This window comes from Zingiber officinale, chromosome 6B (assembly GCF_018446385.1).
Source record: "Zingiber officinale cultivar Zhangliang chromosome 6B, Zo_v1.1, whole genome shotgun sequence".
In the NCBI taxonomy this organism is placed as follows: domain Eukaryota; kingdom Viridiplantae; phylum Streptophyta; class Magnoliopsida; order Zingiberales; family Zingiberaceae; genus Zingiber; species Zingiber officinale.
Genome location: NC_055996.1, coordinates 67,969,616 through 67,986,536, shown reverse-complemented (window position 1 = coordinate 67,986,536; position 16,921 = coordinate 67,969,616). Strand labels below are relative to the sequence as shown.

Here is a 16,921-nt window from a genome sequence, read left to right as displayed (position 1 = left end):
TTCAAAAGATCCCTCGAGAGGAAAATCAGTATACCGACGAACTGTCAAAGTTAGCAAGTTCCTTAACTCCAGTGGTGTTAGATAGGTCAATCGAGCAGATAATGTTAGTAGCTCACATCGACAAGCTGACCAGAGGAGCATCGAGTGACTGGAGAACGCCTCTAACCGAGTTTCTATAGGTCCCATTCGGCATGCAAGAGGGGGGGGGGTGAATTGCCCTACATGATAAAAACAAGAAATGTCTTTCTCGATCTTATAGCATGATTAAAATAACACTTGTACAAAAAAAATTAAGAAGCTAATTAATAAAAAGAAATAGGCACAGAGATTTACTTGATTTGCAATCAAGGGATTGCTAACCTAAGATGTTGAAAGCTCACTATCAAATCTTCTTCTGGTGGAGAAGCTTCTTACAGTACTTAAAGCACTAGATTACAAAGCTAAACAGAAAGAATATCATTTACAATTGTTGTATCTAGCTACTGAGGTCAGGATTGTATTTATAGTCTTGATCTGGGCACTTGGAAGGGTTTTGGGTGCCTAGGCGTGGATACAACTTTATTCACATTGCAACAAATTGCAATGACTAGCGTTTCGATAAGATTTTTTGTCCGAACGACTGGACCATTTTCAAGCGCTCGGACTGGGTTGAACCAGCCCTCGACTAAGGCGTGAGCCTAGGGCGCCCTGGCTGGCCTAGGGGTCTGAACACCCGGAGTCTGGGTGCCCAAACCAGAGTCAACTCAGTATTGACTTTTGGTTCGGGTCTTCCGCTCCGGCTCCGCTCGTTTGGGTGATTTTGGCCATCGAGAATAGGGCTCACCCGAACTCATTTTTCGGCCTTCTCAAGCAACCTTCCACTTCGACTTCTCGTCCCTTGGAACCACCGTGCGTTTCCTTCTCGGCCGTCAGCGTACTCTTCTGTAGCGTCTCATCCCTTAGATGCACCAAGTCCATCGGTTCTCTCTAGTGCTATCCTTCTTACTAGCTGCGTCTTTCGCTCAACCTCCTGTGCTCCTAAGTTCTTGCACACTTAGATACAAGGGTCAAATCACAACAAGACCTAACTTGACTTGGCTGATCATATTAAAACTACCACGAGGGTACTTGCAATCTCCTTATTTTGATGTGAGCAAACCAAGATAAGTTAGGGTAAATAGAAAACAAATAACAAGTATTTGATTTGTAAAAAAATGAACAAAAATCAAAATGTACCCTCCCCTAAACTTAACCTATAATTTTTCCCCTTTGATCACATTAAAAATAGGGATATGCTATAAGAATAACATGAAATAAATTCAAAATAGAGTATAAGGGATAAAATTATAGTGACTATCATCTAGAAAAATTATGAACTTTAAATTTCAAAAAAATTAGATTTTTACAATTGATAAATCATTTTTGGAAAAAAAATATTTTTAAAAATATTTTTCAATCATGGAGAAATAATAGTTAAACAGCTATATCCAAATTAGAAATAAAATTTTCACAAAAAATTGAAATTAATTTAAGCAGTAATAAATTCTTTTCTACATAAAGATATATTTCCTTTAAAAAGTTCAAAAAAAATTTAAAAAATTTTCTGAATATGTATTAGAGTAAGTTGCTTTGAAAAATAAATAATAAATTTTTAAAGAATTTTTAATATAAAAAATTTATATTTAGATAAATAATTCATAGAAAGTTTACCCATGGTAAAAAAAAACTTTAGAAAAATTTTTTTAGATAGAGAAAATGATAAAGTTTCATAAAAAAAATAGAGTTTATAAAGATAATCTAATAACTATTTTTAAAAAATATATATAATTTTTGTTATAAAATTAAAAATAATATAATGAACATAAAATTCTAAAAATATTTCTATAGATAAGGGATGAAATCATCTTTCTTAACAAATTACTATCTACATAATTTTGGTCAGAATTTAAACAAAACAATTTATTTAGAATATTTAAGCAAAATTAAATTAGTTTAAAAGTAATATATACATAAAAATTTAATCTAAGTATTATTTTATAACCCAAAATAGATTCCTTTCTACAGAATTGATCAAAAATTTTCTAGGAACATATTTACGTGATAATTTTCTGATTTAGCCCTTATGATATCTAAGATACCAGTTAGTACTTGAAAATTTCTAAAATTTGAAAGAATAATATTCGAACATGCAAAATTTTTCAAATTTTGTTTTTGTTCTTTTACATTTTTATTTTCTATTTTTAGTTTGTTGAAATCTTCCAATCGACAAGATGTTGCTAAGGTTTCTTTTAACTCATTATTTTTTATAATAATTTTTTATTATCATTTTCTAATTGACAGGAAGTTTTATACAAGTTCTTTTAAACTTGTACAACTTGTCAGAAGGCAGAGACTATACTTGACTTATCTCATCAATCCCTTGATTTGAAGTTGTTGGTACCCCAAGGTAGTTTTGATGTGATCAAACAAGTTAAGTTAGGTCATGTTGTGTTTAACCCTGTGTCTAAGTGTGCAGGAACTTAGGAGCACAGGACGTCGAGCAAAAGACGTAGCTAGCGAGAAGGATGGCACAAGAGAGAGCCGACGAGCTCGGTGCGTCCGAGGGACGAAGTGCTACGGAAAAGTATACCGGCGGACGAGAAGAGAGCGTGCGGTGTTCCCGAGGGACGAGAAGCCAGAGTGAAAGATTGCTCGAGGAGCAAAAGGTGCAGCTGTCCGAGGGACGAAAAGCTGTGGAAGAGTATGCTGGCAGACGAGAAGGAAGTACGCGGTGATTCCGAGGGACGAGAAGCCGAAGTGAAAGCTTGCTTGAGGAAAAGGCCAAAAGTTGGGTTCGGGTGAGCCCTATTCCGGATGACCGAAATGACCCAACCGAGCGGAGCTAGAGCGGAAGACCCAGACCGATGCGAGCGGAACCGAAGAAGGAGGCCATGACCAAAAATCAGTAAAGGGCTTATTTTTGACCCCGGGGTGCCCGGAGCAATCCGGGGCACCTGGAATAGGTCCGGGGCGCTCGGAGCAGTCTAGGTGCTCGAAACCCGATTCTTAGCCATTTCAACGTGGCGTTTGAACGTTGCGTTAGGGATAGAATTTTATCTCATTCCAAGAACCTGGAACGCTTCCAAGCGCCCTGAGCAAGGCTATATAAGCAGCCCTACTCCCATAAACTAACAACAACAAGAAATATTCGTGCAACACTTGTACACACTTCTTTTTCTGTTTAACTTCGTCTTTCTGTGCTTTTATTGATGTAAAGAGGTTTCTCCGCCTGAAGGAGAAATTAGTGTGACTTCACTGCCTTGGATTAACAACTTCCCCGGCTGTAACCAAGTAAACCCGTGTGCCTCTGTCTTTTAGTCCATTTCATTATTTTTATGCAAGTGTTATTCTAATTAAGTTATAAGTCGAAAAAGGTTTTGTTTTATTTTTGTGCAGGGGCTATTCACCCCCCCCCTCTTGCCGACCGCTAAGGGTCCCAATAAGTTGTATCAGAGCCAGGACGCTTAAGGAGGACTAATCGTCGAACGAAGCACACGGGATGGCCAGACTGAGCATCTACCCACCAAAGTTCGAGGGGGAGTTCGTGAGCTGGAAAAAGAGAATGGAGATATTCTTTAAAATCGATTTTGAATTGCTTTTAATAATGAAGTTCAGTTTTTAGCACCCGAAAGTAAGGAAGAATACCAATAGACGAAGAAGGAGGAAACCGACTACGTGACAAATGACAAAGCAAAGTTCAATTTGCTGAGCATCCTATCGCCACAAGAAGTCAACCGGATCGGCGCCTTGATAACCATGATTTTGGCTATATTATCTTGATTCATAATGCATATTTTTAATGATATTTTCATTGCTTAAAGTCATATTTACTCTACATTTCATAATTTCATTCTATCTTGGATCTAATTGCAAATTAGCCTATTTTCATGGTATTTGATGCTAATATTTGTTTATTATTTTGTAGGCATTAAAAGGGGCATGACCCGATCAGATCAGGCCACATTTGGACTCAAATCAAGAGCTAATCAAGGCGATCAAGCTTTGGATCGATTTGGACCGTTTGTTGAAGATTGGAGAGATCTGAGCCATCCGTTGAGAATCTGGTCCATCCGACCTAATGAGGAGCAGATCTCGTCCGTTGATGAAGATCCAAAGGTTTTGATCCAGATCTGAAGACATCACAGCCGTTGATCAAGCCAGAAATAATTTGGACCGTCCGATCAGATGAGGAGAGATTTAAATGTTGAGAAGCTACAGTGCACAGACGGGCTCGGGCGTTCACGATTTTCAACTGTTTCTGCTTCTTCTTCGCAGCGACGACCGCAGCTCCGCGTTCCATCTTTTCAGATCCGATGAGCTTAGATTCTTCCCCGGCAGCGGCGCCAAACTCTTCTTCATGGTTTGAGATTGTTTTAGTTTTCAAATGCTGGAATTGAAGTGTAAGAGCTGAAAAAAACAGTGAAAAAAGAAAAAAATAGAGAAGAGGAAATGGCAAGACAAAAGAGTATCAAAGTTGGTGATAGAGTATCAAGATTCTATGTTTGCATTCAAATTGAGGGAGAGGTTAGCTTGATACTTTGAATTGGTTAAAACAAATGGTATTCATCTCTTTTTACATCAAAATGGGTCAACTCATCAAGTATACTCCTCCAATACTCTCATCTTCTCATTTTCTTCATTAATGTTTTTTCTTTTGCTACTACATTCATTTCAATTGCTCTTTTTGCTTCCATTTCAATTCTTGTTGATAAAATCCTTTTGATTCATGTATGTTATGTTTATAGTGGTGGAGAATTAGAAAATAAGCAAGCTTATGGTAGTGAAATGTTGTGAGTGACATTGAGTGAGCTCCACTTATATGCAATTTTGAGTGTGAGGGCTAGAATAGGTTAATACCTTGTGAGACTGTAACTTACTTAATTTTTTCAATTGGATTGAAACCACCATACCTACTGATTGTTATTTGGATTGTATTCATGATTGTTTGTGATCTTTAAGATGACTTTAGTTAATTACCTTTTACTATCTTCTAGGTATTGCTAGGGAAATTTATTGTGGAGATGATTTTAGGTTTTCTTGACTTGAACGGGACGTCCAAGACTAAGTGTGGGGGGATTTGATAACCATGATTTTGGCTATATTATCTTGATTCATAATGCATGTTTTTAATGATATTTTCATAGCTTAAAGTCATATTTACTCTACATTTCATAATTTCATTCTATCTTGGACCTAATTGTAAATTAGCCTATTTTTATGGTATTTGATGCTAATATTTGTTTATTATTTTGTAGGCATCAAAAGGGTCATGACTCGATCAGATCAGGCCACATTTGGACTCAAATCAAGGGCTAATCAAGGCGATCAAGCTTTGGATCGATTTGGACCGTTCGTTGAAGATTGGAGAGATCTGAGTCATCCGTTGAGAATCTGGTCCATCCGACCTAATGAGGAGCAGATCTCGTCCGTTGATGAAGATCTAAAGGTTTTGATCCAGATCTGAAGACATCACAGCCGTTGATCAAGCTAGAAATAATCTGGACCGTCCGATCAGATGAGGAGAGGTTTAAATGTTGAGAAGCTACAGTGCACAGACGGGCTCGGGCGTTCACGATTTTCCACTGTTTCTGCTTCTTCTTCGCAGCGACGACCGCAGCTCCGCGTTCCGTCTTTCCAGATCCGATGAGCTTAGATTCTTCTCCGACGGCGATCCAACTGCCGGCATTCATCATCCAGTGATCAGAGAATGGCAGAAGGGAGGTTTCTTCAGCCACGATTTGGGTTTTGTTCCACCGCCGCAATCCTGATCGGGGAGGTTTCTGATTAGTGATTTCCGTATCCTTTTCCGCATTCCATTCCGCAGCTACATTGGATCGACGTGGCCATTCTATCTGGTATGCAATTCACAGAACCTGAGCTTTGTTCTATGGCTGGTGAGGTTATCAGACGAGTGAGAGCTTTAAGAGAGGTTTCTTGGAGCTGTGATCATTCCCTGGTAATAGCTGGAGGTTAGAGATTTGTTGTTGAGTACTTGATGGGAGGTTCCGATGGCAACTTTGTTTTCACAGTAGAGTAGAGGGTTTTTAGTTTCGGATTGGGTTTGTGGAATGCTAGGGTTTTGATTTTCTTTATCTTTGTCTTTAATTTGTTCTCAAACCTGGCTCAGATCTTCAGATCTGATACCTTTCTTTGCAATTTCAATTTCTGTTTAAGCTTTTGTATTTCTGATTTCAAATTCTTGCTTTCCAACCCGGACTATTGTGTTTTGGCAAATGACCTTAGTTCTGTTAGGTTTATTTTGCAATACTGATACTGATAGTTTAAAGCTTTTGTGATCTAGTTAGTAATCTTTTGCTCTGATTTAAATATTTGTACTTGTAATCTTGCTTGAATGAAGACTGATAAATTCTAGCTATGATTGTTACCTCTGTTGGGTGTAATTTTATTTGAGCTTATGATTTACTTGTTAAGTTTGATTGTGGATGTGAATTGAAGAGTTGATGATTGATTTTCTTGATTAAATAGTGCATTTAAATCTGAATTCAATTGAAACAAACTTTGTGAGAAAGAAATTAAATCAAGTTTAAAAGTGAACAATCCTTCTCTGATTTCGTAAATTGTTTAATTAGATGAAGCCAAATTGTGTTGTGAATCAAGTGGAAAAGCATAATAGACTTTGATGATTTAATAATTTCATTTGAATCAATTCTAGAGTACTCACACATTTCACTAGTTTGCCTTGGAAAAAAATACGACTTGGGACTCCTTACTACACGTGTTGTTTTAATTTCAATGAGTTTCAATCTTTATTAATTTGGAGTGCCTCGTGACATGCAAAAAAGGCCGACACCACGCCTACAACTAAGCAAAGGAGCTTTGGGAGAAGTTCCTTGAGCTACACGAAGGGACGTCCGAAGATAAGCTCATGAGGCGAGATCTGCTGAGGAACCAACTGAATAACATAAAATTGGAAGCAGAAGAGATCGTTGCACATCTTCACTCAAGAATGAAGAAACTAATCACCAGACTCATGAATCTCGGAGAAAAGGTAAGCAACCGAGATTTGCTAAAGTATGCGCTTAATGCATTTCCTAGATCTACTGAGTGGACATTATTAGTAGATGTTTACTATATATCTAAAGATTTAGAATCTGTCACCTTAGAAGAAATGTTTTCAACATTTGAAATCCATGAAACGATATGTGCAGATTCGAAGAAGGAGTCAAAGCATAACGTAGCCTTTAAGGCAAGGGTAGGGCTGTAAACGAGTCGAGCCGAGCCAAGCTTTGGGGTGTTCAAGCTTGTTTGATAAGATAATCGAGCCGAGCCGAGCCGAGCTTAAAATGAACCAAGCTTTTAAAATGAGTGTTCAAGCTGTGCTTGGTTTATTTTTTATGAGCTTGAGCTTGTTTGAAGCTTGGCTTGTGCTTGGTTCGTTTAGATGTTATCAAGCTCTCAATTCAAGCTTGGCTTGAGCTTGGTTCGAGCTTGGCTTGAGCTTGGTTTGAGCTTGGTTCATTTAGATGTTATCAAGCTCTCAATTTAAGCTTGTTTGATTGTTTGAAACTTTTAATTGTTTGATTTGTTATTAAGATTGATAATTTAAATTTATTTATTTATTTTATTTTATTTTATTATTTATTTAGCATATTGAAAAGAGTTTTATTAATAAATATGGTTCATGAACATTGTTCACGAACGTTGTTCATGAACATTGTTCACGAACGTTGTTCATGAACATTGTTCACGAACATTGTTCACGAACGTTAACGAGCTGAACACATATGTGCTCAAGCTTGTTTGTTTAGCTTAACGAGTTGTTCAAGCTTGTTTGTTTAATTAATCTTATGTATATTGAACGAACAAAAACAAGCTCTTACCAAGCCGAATACCAAGCTTGTTCACGAACGCTTGGTTCATTTATAGCCCTAGGCAAGGGTGGACGAACAAGATTCAGAATCCTCTCTCGATGACAATGAAATGACATTAATGGTAAAATAATTTAAAGATTATTTAAAACTAGAGAAACTAATCATCTGCAATGTAGAAAGAAAAGAACAATCAGATGCTACCACTGTCATAAGTTAAAGATCAAGGACAAGGACAAAAGAAAGAATAAGAAGCCTGTCCAATCTAATAAGTACAAAACGCTAAAGGTGACGTGGGATGAAATATCGTCCGAATCAGAGATTGAGGCTTTCTTCGGACTTGCGTTAATGGCAAGCTATCAATGTGTAGCAGCTATAATGTAGTAGCTACTATAACGTTATAACAACTATTGTATTATAGCTACTGCAATGCAGTAGCTACTACAACGTTGTAGCAAGTACTGTGCAATAGTTGCTACAACGTTATAGGTGTTATAACGTTGTAGCAGTTACTACACAATAATTGTTATACATTGTAGTAGACATATAATAGCTACACCACCTTTAAAAACTAGTACGTATGTAATTATAAAGAGAAAAGAGAATTTTATTTTAATTTAAGAGCAAAGAGAAAATATTTGTTGCATGAAAATAAGAGAGATACAAAAAATTGGATTTTAATCGTGTCAAATTACCCATGTTGAATTTCACTTACGGACACATAATGGGCGCCGAGCATATATATATATATATATATATATATATAGTTATAAAAAAGCGATTATTAATGTTTCTTAAGGAAAAATATTAACTTTGCTATTAATTAATATATTTTGTATAATATTTTTTTAAAATTTAGCCCTAGGAGTTTAACAAAATTACAATTTTCCTTACCTCAGAATTTGTCAATCCGTATCAAAAGTCTAAGGTTTAAAATAAGCAAAGTAGGTACAAAATAATTTTATACCTGGACTTCTTCACCTTATTTTCTTAAAAATAAAAAAAATATATATGTCAAAAATTTGTTTTCTCATTGTTTCTTCTTTAAAAGGAAAGGGATAATTATAACATTATTAATAGATTAAGAGCACTAAACCATCCACAAACAATAACTAAATTGCATCGCTCACACTACACATTTAACTAACAGTTATATGGAATAGTGCAATATGATCAGTTATTTGTAAACACATACAAGTGCAAATTTCTGTTTCTTCCTTGTTTTATCCCTTTCTTGCACAAGTTGTTTTGCAAGAGAAACACAAAGAAAATTCAAATTGAGACCTGAGTTTGTACCTCCATCAGCAGTGCAATCGAAAACAACTCATAAATGTCCTATGGGTGTGATGTAGTGGTGGTAATAGGGTCTGTCCTGAGGCATATCACCAGGGACGACGGCCAAGAGCCCCCGATTTTTAGGAACCCTAAATTTGGCATACATATATAATATATATTATATATAATTAGATTGTTTTAATAAAAATCTAAAAAATATACTTTCTATTAAAATTTAAGAAAAAATTCTAAAAAAGAAAAGAAAGAAAAAAAGGAGATAAATGATCCTTTTTTCTCTTTCTAAGATTTTATTTCTTATATAACTCTTTCTTTATTAATTTGTTTATAGAAGTCATAAAACTCTAAAGAGTAAAATATGAATCCTGAACGTTAATTTCCTCCCTTCTTCTCCTTTGAATCTCTTCTAATTAAATTAGAAAAGTTTATTATCCAATTAAAAATTTAATTTTATCAATATCATCATTCATCAATATATAAACTTACAACATAAGTTACGTACTTATCTATATTTTTTCTTAGTGACAATATTCAATATTGATTTTAAATATTGTATTGGAGTCAATATTTTATGATTTTTCTTACAGTTTGAAAGAGTTTAAATAAATCATCCCAATTATTATCCAATTAAAATTTTAATTTTATCAATATCATCATTCATCAATATATAAACTTACAACATAAGTTACGTACTTATCTATATTTTTTCTTATTGACAATATTCAATATTGATTTTAAATATTGTATTGGAGTCAATATTTTATGATTTTTCTTACAGTTTGAAAGAGTTTAAATAAATCATCCCAATTTTAATCATCATAGAATAGATTATATCGATTATTGCTTCAAGAACAAACATAGCTTTATTGTTCTTTAACTATTATTTTCACTGCTTGTATTTGTTTCATTGTTATCTCTATTGCTGGTTTTGTTTATTTTCTTTTTATTCTTAAAATTTGCAGTATAAACATGTTTCTAAAAAAATATCAATCTTGGATTCAGAGAAGAAACAAAAGAAAAAGAGTGGAACAGATTATTAAAACTCACAAAGGTGTTCTTCGTAAGTTTTTTAAAGCTAATTCTTCAATTGAAGATTCAATTGATGAATTACAAGAAGAAAGTCAAGAAGAACTAAATGATTATGCAACAAATGAGTAACAATCGAGTAATCAATAAAAATTAAATGATCATGCAATCGATGAGCGGGAAGAATTGAGAGAAAATGATGATTATAATCATGCAACGAATGAGCAGGAAGAATTGAGAGAAAATGATGATAATGATTTGAATGTAAATGACTTGACAATTTTATGTATCGAAAATGAGGTGTTAGAAAAACTTGATTTTGAATACCTTATTGATAATTTTGCTTCTCAAAATACTAGAAGATATAGATTTTTTTAATAATTATTTCATATTTTTTTTTTGTATTTGTAGGTATTACACCTTTTGGAGAAACTAGGAAACATATTTTGTATGGTGTTGCACTTTTTGAAGAATCTTGAGAAATATATTTACCATATTTTAAATGAAATATATTAATATTCAAGTTTTTCTATTAAATTATATTTAAATTATATGTTAGTAATTTTTTTTTTCTATAGAGGTCACTTTTCTCTTTTCGCCCAAGGGCCCCCAAAAGTAAAGATTGACTTTTGAGTAGATATAAATTGTACTCTAGATTTATCTGATATATATATATATATATATATATGAAAAATGATATGCTCAAGGAAAAAAACTCAAGGAAAAGCTCAAGGATAGACACACCAAGTGATGGGGCCCACAAAAAGTGAAATGGTGGACCATGACTTTATGTGTCTATCCTTGAGCTTTTCTTTGAGTTTTTTTCCTTGAGCATATCATATTAAATAAGAATTTAGTATGCTACCCATCTTATGCAGCCCACCTCGTGTCTACATAGTGTAATTGATTGTTTTTTTAGTTTTTGTTAAGCTCTCATTTATTCCAATCAAATTTTATCTTTAGAGTTTAATGATTGGATTATAATATTAAGCAAAAAAAAATCAAATCGAAAATAAATTTTAGGTTGGCACGAGGTGTGCAGCGTAAGGTGGACAACCTATCAAAAATTCTATATTAATGATTAATCAGGTTGGGTAACGTCGAGCAGGGGTAACCGGCCCGACCCGATGGAAGTTTTCCACCGGTCACTAGAATAAATAGGGAAGCACTCGCGACGAGCAGCCCAGAAACCCAGCATCTCTTAGTTGTAAATGCCATTTCGAGAAAGAATCCCTGCAAATACGCTATAGCTGAGAATTAAACTATGGGTGACTGGAAGACAATTAGACGCCCTTACCATTGCACCATAGTCCTAGGCGCTATATATATACACATATGAATGCCCTGAATGGAAACCAAGGATGCCCTAGTCCGCCACAGTGGACATAAATATTAAAGTATAGTGAATGCCAAACCCTCTCTGTGAATCTTCTCAAGGAGAAGACTGAAGAAATCCTGGCACAGACCTAATTACAATTGCAGTCCTAAACAAGTGTTTTCTGGTTTACTATTAACTATAACATAGAAGCAGCCATTACTCATCTTCAAATGCTAATCTAAGAATATTCACCCCAAGTTAAATACATTGAATAAGAAATTGGCTAAGGGGAGCTAGATTAAGAGAAGAAACGAATGATTTCTGGTTTACTATTAGGTGTGCAAAAACATAAATTAGTTCAAAGGGAAGAGTGGAAGAAGAAGAAGAAGAAGATGACCAGAGCAAGATTTGTGGATATGCTGACTGATTATAAACAATGTAAAAAGTTTTGAACAATCGCACATTAACAATAGGACGTCGAGAAGGTAAAGGAGATAAACAAATTTCTACTGCATTATGCCTAGCCTCTTAGCTGGGTACATATTCAATTGTTGTTTTTGCTCAGAATAGATTCAGCATTCTGGAACACAAAATGGATTTGGTTTGCCATGAGATAAGATATCTCCAATTATATGGATTTTGTACTGGGAAAGGATCACTATCAGTCGAGTATGATTCATGATCATCAATAGAAGAACTTTCTTGCACATAAATTAGATGACTGGCGCAGGAACAACTTGCTATCGGAAAAATGGATAATCAGAGATATATAAACGGGAGGAAAAAAAACAAAAAATAAATAAAAATGAAGACTGATGGTTTTTTGTATTCCCCTTCTCATTTGAACTCATACTCTGACATCCCTATGGCAGGTTCTTTTTCCAACAACAACTATAAGATCATTTTAGAATCTGCATGTAGATTAGTAGCATCCATCATATGAAGTTTCTATCTTTGATAATGAACAATGATAACCAACTTTTATGAGGCGATAGGGATATCTTTGCTTATTTTCTGAACTATGAACCACAACAATGGTAGGTAAGCTTTAACCATTCATTTTGATTTTCAACACCTGCTGACCAGTAGTCAGAAAGGTGAATGCTATGCCCCCCCTGCATTATAAACACCCATTAGTCGGCAGTCTCGATAGAACATATGTTGGATACCAATGCGGGATGACAAAATGAATGTTTTGGTTAATAAACGGGAAACTTATAAAAGTAAGTGGATTTCTTTCCTCTTCAGGACGGGAAAGTGTCTCATAATTTGATTGAAGAATCTAATACATGGCTGTAAAAATATAATAATGTTAACTGTACAATAATCTCATTTGATGCCCAGTTATATTGAGAAAAAGAATTATTATGTGCTTTTTTTTTCAACAGTTTTCAGTTTTCACATTTGATGCCCAGTTATATTAAGCAAAAAAATTAAGTTTCAGTTTTCACATGATATTATTTGCAAATACAACTTATTTAGCAGAAACAACAAAAAAACCATAAAAATGCGTCTGCCGGGAGTCGAACCCGGGTCTATTGCTTGGAAGGCAATTATCCTAACCGTTGGACTACAAACGCCAGACAGCGAATTTGTTTTAATAAATTTATAAAAGTAGGATTTAAATTAACAAGCCAAAGATTTTCCAATAGTTCAAAAATTATTGATGGAGGACAATGTGAGCAAGAGGTTAGTTATCTGAGATATCAACATAGAGCCACTCCTGCGATGTTACTTGTTATTGTGAAACAGAATTCAAGCAACAAAAAAGAACTAAGACAAATGTCACCGAGCATGTCATTGGGTGAGAAGTACTCTCAGGGTCAACCATTTAAGAGGTAGGGGATCCGTGTGTTAGGCAACAAAAATTATTTTCCATCTAGTACACGCTAACCTCACCAAGGAACATCAAAACCATCTTAAAATTTAAGCTCACTCAGCTCCACTTTAACGCAGTATTTTATTACATCGTTATACTGATACAGCAGAACGATATTTTGAAATTTTTAGAGGTGATCTTCCGAGTCTGAGTCACTTTCATATTCTCCTTCTCCGATTGATAAGGGTTAGAAACCCTAGGGAAGCTTTTCAGCCAATATTTCGTGAGAGAAAGATAAACTGGGTTGTTCAGACATTTCTTGAAGAACCAGAGCCTTTCCTCGCTTTAGGTCCCTTAGCGGCGAATTTTCGGCCGAAGAAGCTTGCGACTACTCAGTTTTGGTGGAGCCTTCTCCTGGCGCTCAGTGCATGGTAAGCGATCGGGGACATGAGTGTTGGTGCAATATTCCCTAGGTCAAGGTTAACATGGTTGACTGAGCTTGAATTGGGTCAAGTTCGAGTCTTGATGCACTACAACAAAAACCCTCATAGACATCGGTTTTCCACCGGTGTCTATTTCATTTTCGACCGATGTCTATGAAGCCGATGTTAAAAGTCTGTCATTTTAGACATCGGGTTAAAACCGATGTAGTATCATTTAATGACACTGGTCTTCGAATCGGTTATTAACCGGTGTAGTATCACTTAACAACACCGTTTCATCAACGGTGTAAAACCGATGTAATATTATATGTTAATAACACCAGTTTTGGCAGCGGTAAATGACCGATGTAATATTAGTTAATAACACCGGTTTTGCAGCGGTGGAAAACCGATGTAATATGTATATTTTTTAACAGCACAAATTTGATTTCCGACACAATGAAAAATCGACAATAATAAAAAAAAAACACAAATATTTACAAATTATACAAATACTCTTCATTCAACAATATCCATAAAATACATAAATATTCACAAATTATATAAATAATCTTGTTACAACAGTATCCATAAAATACCCAAACATTCTTTTTACATCAAAAGCTAGCTAATAGATGTCAAAATCAAGGTAGAACATTCTTTTAACACATCAAGGTAGAATCGCACTTCAAATGTAATCTAGCATGCATTCAGCCCACTCGAACCGCACTTCATCAATTTCAACTCTGGAGTACTTGAGATTTGTAAACTGTAAAAACACATAAATCCACCATATGTCAAATAACTAAAACAAATGTGTACATGTATCAAATAAAATAGAATACTGAGTTTTTAAAGGTTGCTGTGGAAGATAACGAATATAACATAGAATCTAAAACTTTCATATATGACACTTAGTATATGCTGCTTAGAATATAACATAGATAATTTGCTCCTTCTAATTCAAGTGTACAGATTGATAAGAACCGACAGCATCATACAACAACTTACTAGGCATGATAATGGTTGAACAAAGAAATATGACTACACAACAAATCCAGTGAAGGAAGCATAGAAGAACAAAGCTACCTTTGATGAAGAGATATATTATTTATTGTACTACCTCTGATGCCATCTTGGTATCCTGAATATCCTGCACTAAGCCTCCTATTTTCTGTATAAATTCCATAAAATCATGGTTTAGTAAGTAATGAAGTCCTGTTGGGAGAAATTTTTCTTGCTAGTGAATTGATACAACGGTTACCGTTGAGCTGGGTGATTTTTCATCTTTTTTTATTTAGGCTGAATTTGGATTCAGAAAAGGGTTAATTAGATAGATTGATGTTACAAGTGCTAGATTTCATATACCATTACTTGTTAGTGTAGGACCGTTGGGCCGGCTAGAAGGATTGGTAAATAACCTGTCAATTAAAAACAGACAACCCTTCCTCGAACGATTAAGCTAACACTTGTAAAATGAATTAAGCAGATAAATAGAAGCATAAAAGAAAAGACGAGGCACGAGATGTTTACTTAGTTACAACCGATGTGGTTGTTAATCCAAGGAAGATTAAGCTCAAAAACTCCTTCAGGCGGAGAAGCCTCTTACAGCGTTTAGGCACAGAAAACAGAAGCTTAACTACAACTAAAGCATACAAGTGTTTGGAAATAGAATGATCGTGATTGTTGAAAAGCTTCTGGACCAAGGCTATATTTATAGCCTTGGTCGGGCGCCTGAAGGGTTCCGGCGCCTGGGGATAAAATTTATCTCCAGCGGTTGGATCGAGTCAGCTCGATCCTGTGAAAAATCACTTCGGGCGCCCGGACAGTTCCGGGCGGCGGTCCGGGCGCCCCAGACAGTTCCAGGCGCCCCGGAGCCAAAAGTCAACCCAGTTGACTTTTGGTCCGTGCTCTCTTCTTCGGTTCAGCTCGCCTCTGGTCCGGGTCTTTCTGCTCCGGCTCCGCTTGCTTGGGTGATCTCTGACATCCGGAATAGAGCTCACCCGAACCCATCTTCCGGTCTTCTCGAGCGTGCTTCCCTCCGGCTTCTCGTCCCTCAGAATTGCCTCGTGTCCCTTCTCGTCCACCAGCGTACTCATCCGCAGACTTTGTCCCTCGGTCGCACCCCGTGCCGACCTTCGCGCTAGCTGCGTCTCTTGCTCCCCGAGCAATCTTCCGCTTCGGCTTTCGTACCTCGGAACTACCGCGCGCACTTCCTTCTCGTTCGCCGGTGTACTCTTCCGCAGCACCTCGTCCCTCGGACGCACCGCATGCCGTCCTTCTCGCTAGCTGCGTCTTCCGCTCGAGTACCTGTGCTCCTAAGCTCCTGCACACTTAGACACAAGGTTAGAAACAACGCAGGACTTAACTTAACTTGTTGATCACACCAAAACAACCTTGGGGTTCCAACAATCTCCCCCTTTTTGGTGTGATCAACCCAAGTTAAGCTAGGGTTAAAAATAGATATGAAATTAAACAATTTATTGCAATAATGTGCAACAAGATAGAAAAAATTAAATTTCAGAAATTTTTAATTTTCAATTTGTACCTCCCCCTAGACTTATACTTTCCTTCTCCCTCTTTGATCACAATAAAATGGGGTTTAAAATTCTAAGGGTTTAAAGACTTAGGAAATTTTGAAAAGTTATCTGTTAAAATATTTCTAAGTCAACAACAGCTTTTTGAAAAGTTTCTAAGTTAAAAAAAACTTTCTAAGCCCAAAAAAGACTTTTATGCAAGAAAATTTAAACATTAAAAAAATTTCTATGCATTTATTTATTTATTTAGTTCTTAATTCTATTTATCAGAAAGTTTTAAATTTCCATTTTAACTTGTCATAATTTCTTAAATCAATCTTTTTCAGATTTAAAACCGCAAGTATTAAACATGTAAAAATTTGTATCATGTTAATTTCTATTTTTTGAATTTTTACTTCACAAAAATATTTGAATAGCATAAATTTTAACTTGATAAAATTTTTTGACAATATAAGAAGTTCTTTCGGAAAGGTGCAAAATTCGTTCGAAATACTATTTTGTGATTTGCAAGAATTTGACGACAAAAATTCTAACTTGCAAAAATCTTTTAACAGTCGATTTCTTAATCCGAAAAATTCTTTCGATAACATATTTGGAAATAAATCTTTTGATAAAGTACTTAATTCACAAGAATCTAGTTTGCAAGATTTGTTATACAA

At 35.4% G+C, this 16,921-nt stretch overlaps 1 non-coding gene across 1 annotated transcript; it reads right to left on the bottom strand.

Annotated features, from left to right (window-relative positions):
* Window positions 1-12,992: 12,992 nt before the first annotated feature.
* TRNAG-UCC lies at window positions 12,993-13,064 on the bottom strand. The gene has a single exon. It is a non-coding gene; the product is annotated as a tRNA-Gly (tRNA).
* Between the last annotated feature and the right edge of the window lie 3,857 nt (window positions 13,065-16,921).